The following is a 14,131-nucleotide window of genomic DNA, read 5'->3' as shown; positions in this document are numbered from 1 at the left end:
CATGGTTTCTCCATTCTTTTCCGCACCCACAGCCCCAGATCTGTGATCAGTGTGTGTCTATGATGTACATGAAATCAAACGAGTGATGCCAGCTGCGGGGGGACCGAGGCAGGGCTCTGCCTGGCCCTTGGGGAGCCGGGCGCCCGGCAGTCACTCAGGCTCTAAGATAACGAGCCGTGAGGCGCTGGGCGAGGACAGGGCTCCTCCCGGCCTCCCCAGTAGTGCGGCTCGAATCTTCTGAAGCTGCCAGTTGCCAAATGAAATCTGAAACCCAGGGCTGCGTCTGAGGGTTGGCCCGGCTCAGTTGTTCCAGCCTCTTGTACTGTACATTTACACATTCACACACAGTCACTCTAACTTCTGGGACTCTTCTTTGCGCAACTGCTAGGATTTCTCAAGTGCATGTGGCAACTCAGTCCAGCTCCGGGTGGAAACCGGCGGGGCTTCGGAGGGTCTCGAAGGCCAGGGGAGCTGTCAAGCCTGCAGCGGGGACCGGGGAGGATCGCGGCGCAGGCGGCTGGGGGGAAACACCCACAATTTCCACCCCAGCCGCAGCTCCTTCTGCCGCCGCGTATTTCTTCCAAAACTACAGCTGCGGAGCTACCGAGTGCATGGGCGCAACACTTCCCCTTATTGTGGGAAGTAAGGAGACTGCTCTCCCCCTTTTTTCTTTTCCTTTTTCCCCCTGGCTTGTCCTGGGGGCCTTTTTCTTCGGAGCAGTCGCCGTCCTCCGTCTGTCGTGCGCTCCGAGGAGGGTAGGTGACGCCGCGGGGGGGGGGGGGGGAGGTGTGCTCCGGCGCCACCGCGGGAGGCTGGGACGCGGCCTCGCCTGCGCGTGGGGGCTGCGGGCACAGCTGCCTGCGACAGGGGCGGGGGCTGCAGGGGGCGAGGAGGGATCGCAGGAATCCCGTGCTGGTGCAGTGTGTGTGTGTGTGTGTGTGTGTGTGTGTGCGCGCGTACGCGCGTGTGTAGATGATGGGAAACAATGCTCTTTTATTATTTTTAAATGGATAAAAACAACGCAAGCTGGTGGTTCGCGCTTCTAAGCTTAAAAATAGAGGGAATTGAAAACTCTGTGCAGTTCACTTCCGTTAGTATCTATCCTCCCTTTCCCCGCTGCTTGTTTCTGCTGGTGTCTTATATCAATATTATAAGAGTTTCCTAGATAACAGGCATACAGAGGTATGTTTTAATAATAACACTTTCATTGTAAACAGAGCGTTAGCGAATCTTTGGTGAATTTTAAGCCACCCAAAAGATTTTGTTTAGATTTTTTAAAGAGTAACTTTTCGAGGAGGTATCCAACCTCTTTTGAGGATAAATATGTAATATGTTCTAATTTTAAAAATACTTCTCATTTAAAAAATGTTTATTGTACAAGTCCCCAAGTAGAAAGGGGGAGAATATTACTCTGGATTCCTTAGAGATGTTAGGTTTTCAATACCAGCTAGTAATAGGGAGCCCAGAGTCCCTTGTAGTCTATGCATATATTAATTCATTTAAAATATCATTTCCAAGCTATTTCTGCTTCCCTTACAGTTTATATTACTCTTTTTTTTTTTCTTTAAACCTAGCAAGACATTATTATTTCACCTCTTTCTAAAATGAGGGGAAAAAAATCATGCTGGGTATTTGAAATATAAAAGTTGTAAAGCGTCTGCTTATCCATAAGCAAAACAATAATATGTGTCACTGCGTCTGCTAAGTAGGACAAATCAATTGAAACCCAGCGATATTTACAGTAGAGGTAAGAGCTTTACTCAATTACTGAGAAGATGGACAGACAGATTAAATACAAGCAAGCTGTCCCCTGATTCTAATTAGAACTCAAAACCAACCCTTAAGGGCAAGAATGGATGTTGGTATTAAGCTGGATATCATAAAACATAAAACACACAGAATTAATATATTAGAAAAAGCCAGAAAACAAATATAAAGCCCACGTTAGACTTATTATGATCTCATTCTCCCTTTTAAATTTCTTAATACTTCCTCTTCTCTGGGGATAGTTCAACCCCCAAGGGAGCCCAATGATACAATTCCCCTTTTTGTCTTCCCTGAGTGCCTGACCTTCAGGTAGCAAGTCGAGAAATCTGTTCTCTTTAGAGCCATTACTGAGTTGTCAGAGAATTCACCTTAGACATCTTGGAGGACTGAGATATTGACAAAACCTTAAAATAAATAAAATCCTCCTTCCATTCAGAGGAGGTATGTTCTTGGTGGAAGACCTTTAAGTGGGAACAAGGGAAAAACCTGTGAACTTTTTCAGATCTGGAATTTAGTTTGAGATGTATGTAAGGAATACACAACTAGAGTGATAAAAGGAAGGAGAATCTGTAATCCTTTCTACATGTGAAAGGCTGTTGAAACTCAGTCTGTCCTTGGCAAATAACTGTGGTATTTGGTTTTATTACTTAATCTCAGGGGCTTGGTTTTGAGAGGAGAATGGTTTCTCAGTTATGTTCTTCTGGGCTGTATATACAGTGAATCTGAACCATTTTGAAAATAAAGACTTGAGTAAGTGGGGAAGAGTTGCGTTCTCAAGAAAAATAATCCCTGCAGAACAAATAGCAATGCACCCTTCCAGACAAGAATATAGATTTAAGTGTAAAAGTGGGAAGGAAGTGTTCTGGACTGAAATTTTCAGTGAAATCCTTTCAGGTTTTGCTCAGGATAGCAATGGCCAAAGCTCTGAGAATTTTCATCCTCATGGTTTTATTTACTGTGTGATCTTGGGCTCTCTAGGGTGAGGGTGTGGGTTAAGGGAAACAGGGGTGTGGTGGGGCAGGAAGGGCAAGGAATGTGCAGCAGGTGGCACTGAGTAGTTTGAGTCTGTTTATTTTGCTGTCTTGGTCAAAGCCGAGTTGTTGTTTACCAACAGTGCCCTGAATAGTTTTGCTGTGACCTACTGGCCCATTGAAGTGTGTTTCCTCTCTGGCTCTGTCAGTGTCCAGGTTGGTTTCTCAAGGCTGAAAGTAGGTGGTGCCACTGCAAAGTCCAGGCCATGCATTTGGTCACTGTTCTTAGCGTTTGCAGTGCTGTAGGACCGTCTTTGTTACCTGTGCTTATTCTCCTGTGATTTTTCTGGCCAATGTTGAAGGGTTCTTTTCCCATGAGTTGAGCTTATGTAATGCTGATTCCTTCTTTCTGCCTTGTTTCAATTTTTGGTAAAGCCGAATGCCTTGGAAAAATAAGATGGGGGAGGTGGATAGAGCCCCAGCTTGGAGCCCAGTAAGGAGGAACAGCCACCCAATTGGTCATACATGAGTGTGGAGAAGCTTGATGATAATGAGAACCTGAGGTATCCATTCTATCTTGATCACACTTTACTGAGGAAAAAAGCAGAAGAGATTTAAAATAAAAAGATGCCTGTTTACACTTAAACTTGTGGTTAAAGGATTAATATTTCTCCCAGATGGAGAAAGGTATTTAAAATTAAAGTCGTAAATAGGCAACTTAGTCATGAAGTTAATGCTCTTCATGTGAAGAGTTGGAACTTCATATTGAGTCTTGCAATGGTAACCCATCTGTCTTTGCTATATGAACTCAAACTTTACAAGATTATGATGGTTTCAGCAGCTAAGTAAAAGCACATTTGGAAGTGGAGGGATTCTTGTGATAAAGACTCAAAGAGTGTTCAGTTTTCAGAGGTTACTATGTACATGTGTGCTTTTAAGCAGCATCTCCATTCTACTGTGGCATTGCCACAATTAATCTTTATAAAGTGCAGATCTAATTGTATAAGTCCCTTGTTCTAAAACCTTTGATAGATCCCAAAGATCCATAAAAGTAACTTTAAACGCTTTAGTATAGCAACTAAAAGCTCTTCAAAGCCCTTCCTTTTTAGTTTTGTCTTCCTACACAAGGGCCTCTCACTCTTCATACTTCTGATTTCTTGCTCCTGGGTTTCATTCTCCTGGAATGCCCTCTGCCTGGAAAGCCCCTCTTGATTATTGGTGGTCCACTTCAAGTGGAACTTCCTTTGGAGGACTTACCCAATTCTGTGCAGGGAGAATTAATCATTTCATCTTATCTGCTTCCATGATGTTTTAAACATACTGTGAATAATTATTTTAATAATTTTTATGCAACCCCCCAACCCACTACAGTGAGTACCTTAATGAGTGTATTGGTGGTGAGGGAACCACCTGCATCTCGTGCCTAGCACAGTGTCTGAAACACAGTCGGCATCTGTTAATGTTTCCTAAGTGAATGAGCAAGCAAAGTCATGAATGAAAAAAGCAGTGGTGGACTCCAATTTATGCAGGTAGTTATTTCCCCAAAGTTCATTTCAAAAATGTCTATTTGGACTCAGGGTTCACTTTCCAAAAGTGACAGTGCTACCAAACATAATTCACTTTCCAGACCAGCCCACACAAGCCTATTTAATTCCTAGAATAGATGAAATTTTGTGCTTTTGCTATTCTAAAGTAAAAGCAAAACAAAACAAAATCTAGTGTGGAACCATTTTTCCTTTTTGAAATTACAAAATACACTTGAGTTTAAAGAGAGTAGAAGCAGTTAGAATAGCTATACATTTTCCACAATTGTTTTTTATATTATACTGTAAAATCTGTAATCTGCCAGATCCCAGTGGGAGGTCCTGGATTTAGCTGTGAGGACTAATAATGGATTCTGTTGCCTGTGGAATGGGCAATAATCTTAATTAATAAAACAAAATAGAAATACTAATTTTGCTTATTTAATAATTATCTTGAGTGCTAGTGCTTGAGGGAATCAGATTTAACTAAAGGGGAACGTGGAGGTGGAAGGAGAGGAGGAAATTCGGAAGGGCACCTACTTTCGTTTTATTGATTTTTTTAATTATATTGGTTTTGTTTTCATCTCATTTGAGCGTTTACGCTCAAAGTTGCTTCCTGGAAAAACTTTGTTTTTGTCTGCAGTTATTGCTGCTGCCTAACCTGTAGAAGGGAGGTGAGGGTTACACTCCCTTTGAGCCAAAATACAAATGGGCTTATTTCATTTTCAGGGCGGTGATACTTTTGTCACTTGCATAACTGCCGTTTAGCATGTGGATAATTTGTCAATAAAGGATGCATAATACTTGTGTTTCAGGCACTATCCAGGGACCATATATAGTTCAAGTTGCTCAAGTTCCTCTTTATATAGTATCTCTGAGAAGACTGGAAGAGCAACCATTGATATTTAAGAGTAATAGTCTACTCAGCTTTCTAAATCTTCCATGTTCTCTATTTTTATCAAATTATATGACTGGAAATTTACCTATCCTAATCATATTATAACTCCTTTTTGTTACATTGTCTTCATTCACTATGCTTTAATATAATACTTTTTATTTTTTACTGGGAGTCAATAGAAAAGAGATGGACTCCATGGAAAACATCTTGGCACTTTTTGTTATGTATTTCAATATTCCTTATATAAAGATCTCTATAAATTCATCTTTGCCTTTAACCACTTTAAAAGTGTGTCTCTTCTGATTAACTAGTGTTGTTTCTTTTCTTAGAAGAAAAGAGGCTAAAAATCACCATGTTTCTCATTTTGTCTTGTCACCCAAGAAACTCAGAACTAAATTTGATGCACAGTTGTACCCTTGTTGAGGTTTTCTAATGACATGGTTTGCATCCTTTTAGCCTTACTTTAATGCACTTAACATACCCCTACCTTTTAACTAAGTTAAAAGTTAACTCAAATCCATTATGGAAATAGACTGAATTACCTCCACTTTTTTTTTTTTTTTTTTTTTTTTTACTTTTTTAAGACATGTAGTTCAATATTTATAAAATTCTATTTTGTAGCTTTAGTATTTCAGAGCCAATAATTTTTCCAGATTATTTTTTGTGGTTCCTTGAAACATTCTAGGTACTGATTTTATACTCCCTGATAGATAAAATGGGCTTGCCTCAAATTTACATTTCTTGAAAACCTTAGAAAGAAAATCATATCCAGGTAATTTTGAAAGTAGGTACTTAAGACCAAACATGTGAGTTCTTTTCAATATGCATATCATAAACGTACAGAAGAGCGCCCTCAGGAATATCTCTGAGAAGCAGAAGAGAAAACTTTCTTTTTCGTACAAATGAAAGCTATCAGTAAATTGAGACTAAAGTCATAATTAGGATCTGTAATTAGGGCTGTATTCTGCCCATCAAATTGAGTCCTCAGAAAAGATAGTAATTTTTCAAATTTCCTGAGGGGAAATAACTCATTTTGTCCTGAGTTTTTCTCTTGCCTTAAGTCACATAGACTTTCATAATAATAAGCACTCTAATGAATTAAGTACCTACTGAGTATTGGGTTGGCCAAAAAGTTCGTTCAGGTTTTTCCGTAATGTCTTATGGAAAAACCCAAACGAACTTTTTGGCCAGCCCATACCAAGCACTCCATGAGATTTTTTAACATACACTACTTCTAATTCTAGAAATAGTTAGAAATAATTAATAATTCTAGAAGTAAACTATATTATATCTAATTCAGATATATTATTCCCACTGTATGAGGAAGTTTAGGCTCAAAGACGTAAAACTTACTCAAGACATTATAGTTAGTAAGGCGTATGGAGTTGAGAAAAACAAATCTATCTGAATCCAAATACCCTGCTATTTCTAATATACCACCTCCTCTCAGTGCTCTTCTCTTCAATAGTAATTTTAGAATGATAATCTGTGTTTCAATGAGTCTGACATACAGTATAGACCCTGGTCCCAATATGGCCTCCAGGAACTGGCCTTGAAGTTCTCCTGCAGGTCTTTTAGATGACATTCTGGTGCCAATAAGTTGAGGCCCCTGGGATGGATTGCCACCATCAGGGTTCTCTCATGAGAAAAGAAGCTCCCTCTACTATAGGCTGGTAACTGAATCAATCTATAGTGATTGGCTTGACCAGACTTTACTTCTAGTGAGAGGTAAACAGCAAAGATATGGTCCATGAAACTACAATGATGTATCCTTATTGTTTAATTCCCAGACGTTTACCCCAAGGGCAAGTAATTTATTTGTGAAATGATCCCAGGAAACCCCAGGTAAGGGGTGGGCTTCTTTTTTTTAGGCAAAACGTCTTATGAGAAGTTTTATATGTCAGTACTTTCTATATGTCAGTACTTTTAATATTGGGTGCATCAAATTATAGTAAAAAGATGACTATAAAGATGCAGCCCTTGTATTTTCATGAACAGTGCACTGTATTACAGTAAACCAAGTTTATATCCACCACTAAGTGTGCCCCAGGAACACTGTGAGCAACAGTTGGAGGTGGCAGAGAGAGAAGGGGGCAGGTGGTCCTAGAGCTGAGGACTAGAGACCCAACTCAAAAAGCTGAAATAAATAAATAAATAAATAAATAAGTAAATAAATATATACATATATATATATATATATTTTTTTTTTTTTCCAGGAACCTCCATACTGTTTTCCATAGTGGCTTTACCAACTTTTACATTCCCACCAACAGTGTAGTAGGGTTCCCTTTTCTCCATATCCTCACCAACATTTATTATTTGTTATTTTTTTGATGCTAGCCATTGTGACCGATGTGAGGTGATATCTCATTATGGTTTTGATTTGCATTTCCCTGATGATTAGTGATGTTCAGCATCTTTTCATGTGCCTGTTGGCCATCAGAATGTCTTCTTTGGAAAAATGTCTATTTAGGTCTTGTGCCCATTTAATCATTTTACCATTTTTTATATTGAGTTGTATGAGCTCTTTATATACCTGGGTATGTATTTGAAGAAAATAAAAACATTAATACGAAAAGATATATGTACCACAACGTTCATAGCAGCATTATTTACAATAGTCAAGATATAGAAGCAACCTAGGTGTCCATTACAGATGAATGGATAAAGAAGATGTGGAGTATATACACAATGGAATATTATATAACCATTAATAAAGAATGAGATTTTGCCATTTGCAACAACATAGTTGGACCTGGAGGGTATTTTGCTTACTGAAGTAAGTCAGACAGAGAAAGACAAATACTGTATGTTTTCACTTATATGTGGAATCTAAACAAATAAAACAAATGAAAGAATATAACAAAACAGAAACAGACTCACAGAGAACAAACTAGTGGTTACCATTGGGGGAGCAGAAGTGGGGCCAGATAGGGGAAGAGGATTAAGAGGTACAAACTACTAGGTATAAAATAAGACATGAGGATGCAATGTACAGCATGGTGAATATAGCCAATATTTTATAATAACTTTAAGTGGAGTATAATCTATAAAAATATTGAGTTCACTATGTTGTAAACCTGAAACTAATATAACATCATAAATTGACTATACCTCAATTAAAAAGTAAGAAAAGAAAAAGCTAAAATATAGAAGGAAAGGATTATTTCTCTGGGGGTAGCAACCGAGAAGGGGAGAAAAGTGGAGTTAGTGGTGGCAGTGCTTACTGGGCACACAGAAATGAAATGGGCAATAGGGAAAGTAATTTCAAAGCTAGTCTTTCTCAAGAAAGGAGCATTTATCACAGAACTGTTGGAGTGCATCTCACTCCTATCTGTAAAGATACCTAGAGAAAAATGTTCTCCAGCCTCCTTGAGGTGTCATCTTTGATTATTTTATTGTGTTGTGAATATCTGGTTTTAAAATTTCTTATATGAAGAAACTTCTAGCAAGAAAAGATGAGCTAGGGGAGTCAAAGGAGCCTGATGTTATCTTGTTGCACCTAATTGCATAAAACTACATGAGTACTCATAAAAATCATGAGTACATGATTTAGCCACATGAGTACCAACTTCAGAATTCCGTTTTGGTTTTTGTATCCCATTATGGTTTAATTGTTACTGTGAAATGGTCAAGGGCGGTGCCAACAATTTTATACAAAGGCATCTATGGGTATACAGAAGGACTAGCCCTCTCACATTTGTCATTTGCTGATTAGAGATTTCATACTTTGGTAACAACTCACAATTTCATCATGGAATAACTTTTCTGTGTCTACGGGGTTAGGCTCAAGTTGGGAGGTTCTGTGAGGGAGGCTTGAATTTTGGTGCCTAGAAACAGGTGGAGGTTACAAGGAATTATCTGGGTGAGGAGCCCTGAGAACTCCCACACAACAGATGGAGCTGCTGGAGGAGGATGGATGGGAGAAGGGGAGAAGCAAGGTCACAGGATAATAAGTGTCAGAAGCCAAGGAATCAGGAGAAAAGGCAAATTCGGAGATAGTACTGGAAAGTAGAAGCCAAGGGAAGCGAGGCAGTGTATGATGTGACAAATGAGTCAGTTTCTGTGTCTAACAATAGGTAACAATTATTGAAGACTTACTATGTGCTAGTTATGCCAAACTCCTGTCCTGGGTTATCTCCTTTAATCCTCGAGCTCCCACATCAGTAGGACCTATTATCATCTCTCTTTTATAGATGGGAAAACGGAAACTTGGGGAGTCAGTAACTTACCAAAGTCACACAGCCACTAAGTGGTAGATCTGGGATTCAAAAGTAAAATATCTTACTGTGAGATATTATACCATACTTTATCATTATAATCTGGAATTAGACCTATGTTCCAACGTGGCTCTGATACACACAAGCCCTGTGACCTGGGGCAAGTTGTATTAACCTCCTTGAACCACAGATTTCCTCTCTGTGAAAATGGGCATTTAATAATACCTACTCCATAGTATTGTTATGGGTTTTTAGTTTATGAAGTGAGCATGCAAAGAGACTTGAAGGCTATCTAGCATCTGGTAAATGTCAATACATGTCAACAGTTATTATTAAATGATGAACATTGGATTCCTGAGCAGTATTTTTCAAACTATAGGTCTTGCTCTATCAGTGGTCATAAAATCAAGTCAGTGGTTCATGACCAGTGTTTCCTTTTAAATGAAAAGGGATAGAACAGGATGGAATGGAATAGAAAAAAAATCAGTGTTCATTATATATAGTAAAAGTAAGAATTGTTTCATGTTTTAACTTCCTTTTTTTGTGTGTGTGCGTGTATGCACCTCACACACTAGGTAAAAATGAAAAATGTGCTTCTTATTATTGATAACTGTAAAAATAAAGTATTTTTAAAATCCTTTAAAGTATCAGTTCAGAGTGTGGTCCCAAGACCAGAAGCATCAATTTCACCTGGGAACTTGTTAGAAATGCAAATTACTGAGACCCACCTGGGCCCAGCCATTTGAGTTTTTTAACAAGGCCTCCAGGTAATTAAGGACCATTACCTATTCAAAAATGGCATTTGGAAATCATGATAAAATTAGGTAAGGGTATATCTAAATGACTTGAGTGGTTAAAAGTATATGTTGTCTTATATTGACTAAAGATGTTAATTCTCCACAAAATGCTGTTTTGTGTTGTGTGACTTTAGTTTTGTGTAGTCTTTTCTCCTATTTTTTCTATGCTGCCTGCTCGTGGCGCAGGTGGGTGAATCCCACAGAAGTCGATTACTTTATATGTAGAAGGACATTGAGTAGTTAGATCCTGTACTTTCTTCTAGAACTACAAGATAAAAGTTTAACATTCTTTGCGAGTAGCCCAGAGCCCTGAATATCTAAGTTGTGTTCAATTTGAAACATTTTAATGATAATAGTCCAGATGCCTGAACAGCTGTAAAACTGGGAATTAAATTAAGAACTCAAAAAACTGCATTCAGTATTTTACTAATTGAGATATTTATTTTGAAAAGCACATACAGACAAGAGATTGGCAGTCTACTGATAGTTAATGCAACACTGATACTGATGGTAAACAACAAAAAAACATTTTGGGAAAAACGGAAGTCATAAATTTTTATACTGGGTTGTTTTTTCCCATTAATGAACACAATGAATGTATTTAAGATATTTATTGACTGTATGCCATTACTTTAAAGAGAAAGCAGGCAATATTGCATTGACTAGCCTTTGTTCATTATTGTGTTTTACTGTTGCATTTGGTTTTTGGTCGGAGGGTGTATTTAAGACTTAGAACAATTCTGTTTGAAAATACAGCATCCAGATTCACTAGAAAAGACTTGAGGACTTTTCCATTTTTTTTTTTAAAAAAGAGTATTACCTTGGATTTTTAAAAAACAGCTTTTCAATAGGTACATATTAACTTTTCTAAAAGTAAGTTCTTAGTGGTGTGTGAAAATATTATTCAGGACAGAATTGTCAGGAAAAAAAAGAGTTTCAGGCGTAAGAAAGTCAACCTTCTGGCTCACCACAGGTAAAATTTTATATTTAAACAATGGCTGGAGAGATGTTTCAAAAGATCCTTCTTTACTTTGTAATCTACGGTTTGGGGAGAGTGGAAGGGAAGGGAACTAGGAAGAGGTGGGCTCTGATACTGCTTCTGGTATTAATTAGCATCTGTGAACTCAGGCAAATCATTTCGTTTTTCTGGACTTTAGTCTCCTTATCTATAAAATAAAGGTGCTCGAGTTAATACTTTCTAAGATGGTTCCAGCTTTGAAAAAGTCTCTGTGGCTAAATAGTAGTGTTCCTTTTGAACAATTTTGATAAGAGTGTGGCTATGTGTGTAATTGACAGGGCTCTGAAATTTAGATGTTTGACTTTATAGAGGAGTAAGGATCTGGAAGTCTGTAGATTACATGATAAAGTTTAGCCTGACCTTTCCTTGTGCCAATGGGCTAGTTTTCATCAGCTGTGGGTCTGGGGTCGTGGGTTATGCCATTCACTAAGAGGCTTTTGAAAATGCATGAGGGTATTTTGGTCATAACAGTGACTGGGTGAAGCTACTGGCAGTCAGTGCCCAGGGGTCAAGAATGCCCTGTGTCTTGCAATGTGTGTGACAGTCCCTCACTACAAAGAATTTTCTTTCCCCAAATGCCAAAAACATGTCCATTGCAAACCAGAAAATAAAGTTAAAAGATTGAGTTTTAACTCCATATTTTATAAAGTCATCTGGGAAATGGTAATGAAGTCATGATATACCTTCTGCTGTTTCAGTAACACAAATGCAAACACTGTCTATTCTTAGATGACAACTGGTGTTTATGGTGCATGGGGGAGGACAGCCTCCAGCTCTCTGCACTATATATTGACTATGCAGTAAGAAAAGCAGCGAAATCTCAGCTCTGTTAGTACAGGGTGCAAATATAACTTGAAGGCATACTAGGAATAGTCCCTTTGAGTATGAAATTACTAGTTTCCGAATAACAGCCGTATTTTTAATGAAATCACTTACAGAAGTTGCCATTCAGTGGAATGAGACATTTCTTGTGTTCAAATAATGCCATGATGAAGGCATTCGATACACAGATTTAATTCTCTATGATAAGAAATATCACTTGCTTAACAGCTTTATACATGATGGTGAGTGACATGAATACTTCCTGTTTCTCCTCTGGCCTCCTTCTGCACTTGGGTTGGCCTTGTATATTCTGGGTCAGATTAAGGGTAGAGCCCATTCAGCAAGAGTGACTCATCCAGGGCCTTCTCAAGAACCCTGGTAACGTTTTCAAATTTGACATAAACTTTGATTTGGAATCATTTAAATCGCAGGATCATTTTCTTAAAATGCTTTTCTCTCTTCCATCTTCCTTCTTGTGTTTGTCAAGTCCTTGGTTTATTAATGTGTATATTTTTAAACTACTGCTTATATTCAGCTCTCAGATACTGTGAGGATAAAAGGTGTTGTATGGGTAAAACTGTTGTCTAGCAAATCAAAGCCAACTTGATATTTTCCGGGAGTGAAAGGGAACCCCTGCTTCTCCCTTCTTTGGTGAGTTTGGGCCTTAATACCTCTGCAGGAGAAGGGGGAAAGGGAGGTGAAATTGAAATGTGTAACTTTTCCTATAAATTTAGTAAAAATTTAGATTTCAAGATAGGATTGAAATTACAGAATTAAAAAAAAAATTTCTTTTGGGTAGTGTTTCATGTTAATTATCTATTCTGGGCCTCTGCAATTAACAAATTATAAATTACACACTACATTCCTCTTAGAATGAATTTATTGGACATTGGGACAAAAACCCACTTAGAAAATAGCTATAACCATCTTATCTCAATCTTTTAATATGGGAAATGAGTCCAAATGATCTAGGTGATTTGCCCCAGAATACCGAGTCAGGAAAAGGCAAACCAGACTTGATTTTTGGTGACTTGTTTTTCTACCCCACTGTCCCATTTTTCAGAGGTCTTTCTCACCTGTGAGTTCCCTGAGACAATTAAACACAAATGCTAGCCTATGGCATCCACTGCATATAATGAATTACCTCCTCTGCTCTGCAATTAGAAGGGTACTAGTTAAGTACCATCTGGCAAAACTGTGAAAAGAGTCACTCATGATTTTCTGTGTTCTATTGATTAGGTGAGGAATTATGGCTGAGAAAAGAGCAAGTGAATCTGTAACGTTTTAAAAAGCATTCTTACAGAGTCCAGAGTAACCCTAAAGGCAGCTGCAAAATTACCATATTAAAATCAAGGTGTAACTGGTAATACATTCTGTTTTGGGTTACATTTTTAATCTAATTCCTTGTAATAATGTTAATGACATTGAATCCATTTAATATGAATATTCTCAATACACTGTAGATTTTCATTCAGTTCAGTCTTCAAACCACACTATAATTGTACACTGTTCTCTTATTTTATGTTTTCATATTCCTGAAAAAGAAAGAAACAAGTAAGCCTGATGGTATATTATCAGCTAAGAGATTTCATGCAGAAAACAAAAACAAAAATTAAAAAAAACCAAACAGGTTAATCTCCTTAAGCACTGCCTTGACAGGCCAAATAATCGTTGAAGGTGAGTGAGAGAATGGAGGAGGGGGAAAAAGAGGCTTTGGCTAATGGTAACTGCTGTGTAACGCTGAGAAACAGGGAGAGTTCTTTCTGTGCAGTGCTTTTTTTCTGTCTCTGTTTGCGGTCCCATCCTCTACTGTTTAATTTGTGGAACATTCCAGGGAGTATCCTTAGCTCCCCTGACATGAGCCTGGGACTGAGGCTTGAAGGCTCTGAGGGAGTCCTTTCGGAAACACGGGAGGACGAATAGAGCATGTGCCATGAGGCACATAGCTCAGCTGGTTGAGAGGGACTCCTCGGGAACAAGGTGAGACCTTTGTGCCACTGAGCTGTGGGATGCCAGATCATGTGGCTCAGGGCACCTTTGCAGGCAGTTCTGAAAAGTGTATGATGCTATCTCAGAAAAGTGGGGTTACTTCGATATCACAAAAGAGAAAATACT

The 14,131-nt window shown here is 38.5% G+C and overlaps 1 protein-coding gene across 2 annotated transcripts in view; it reads left to right on the top strand.

Moving 5' to 3' along the window:
* The first annotated feature begins 351 nt into the window (after nt 1-351).
* ARHGAP24 (Rho GTPase activating protein 24) overlaps nt 352-14,131 on the top strand; it is a 518,667-nt gene continuing 504,887 nt past the window's right edge. The window contains exon 1 of one of the 2 annotated variants that reach the window (XM_082391124.1): nt 352-755. The gene's annotated coding sequence lies outside the window, so the exon portion shown is untranslated. Of the gene's footprint in view, nt 756-13,976; nt 13,997-14,131 lie in introns of those variants that run through there. The other variant, XM_082391125.1, reaches the window with a different exon arrangement.

This window comes from Balaenoptera borealis, assembly GCF_965194805.1.
Source record: "Balaenoptera borealis genome assembly, chromosome: 4".
Classification (NCBI taxonomy): domain Eukaryota; kingdom Metazoa; phylum Chordata; class Mammalia; order Artiodactyla; family Balaenopteridae; genus Balaenoptera; species Balaenoptera borealis.
Note: the sequence above shows the minus strand (reverse complement) of the source record. Positions and strands in the feature narration are given on the sequence as shown.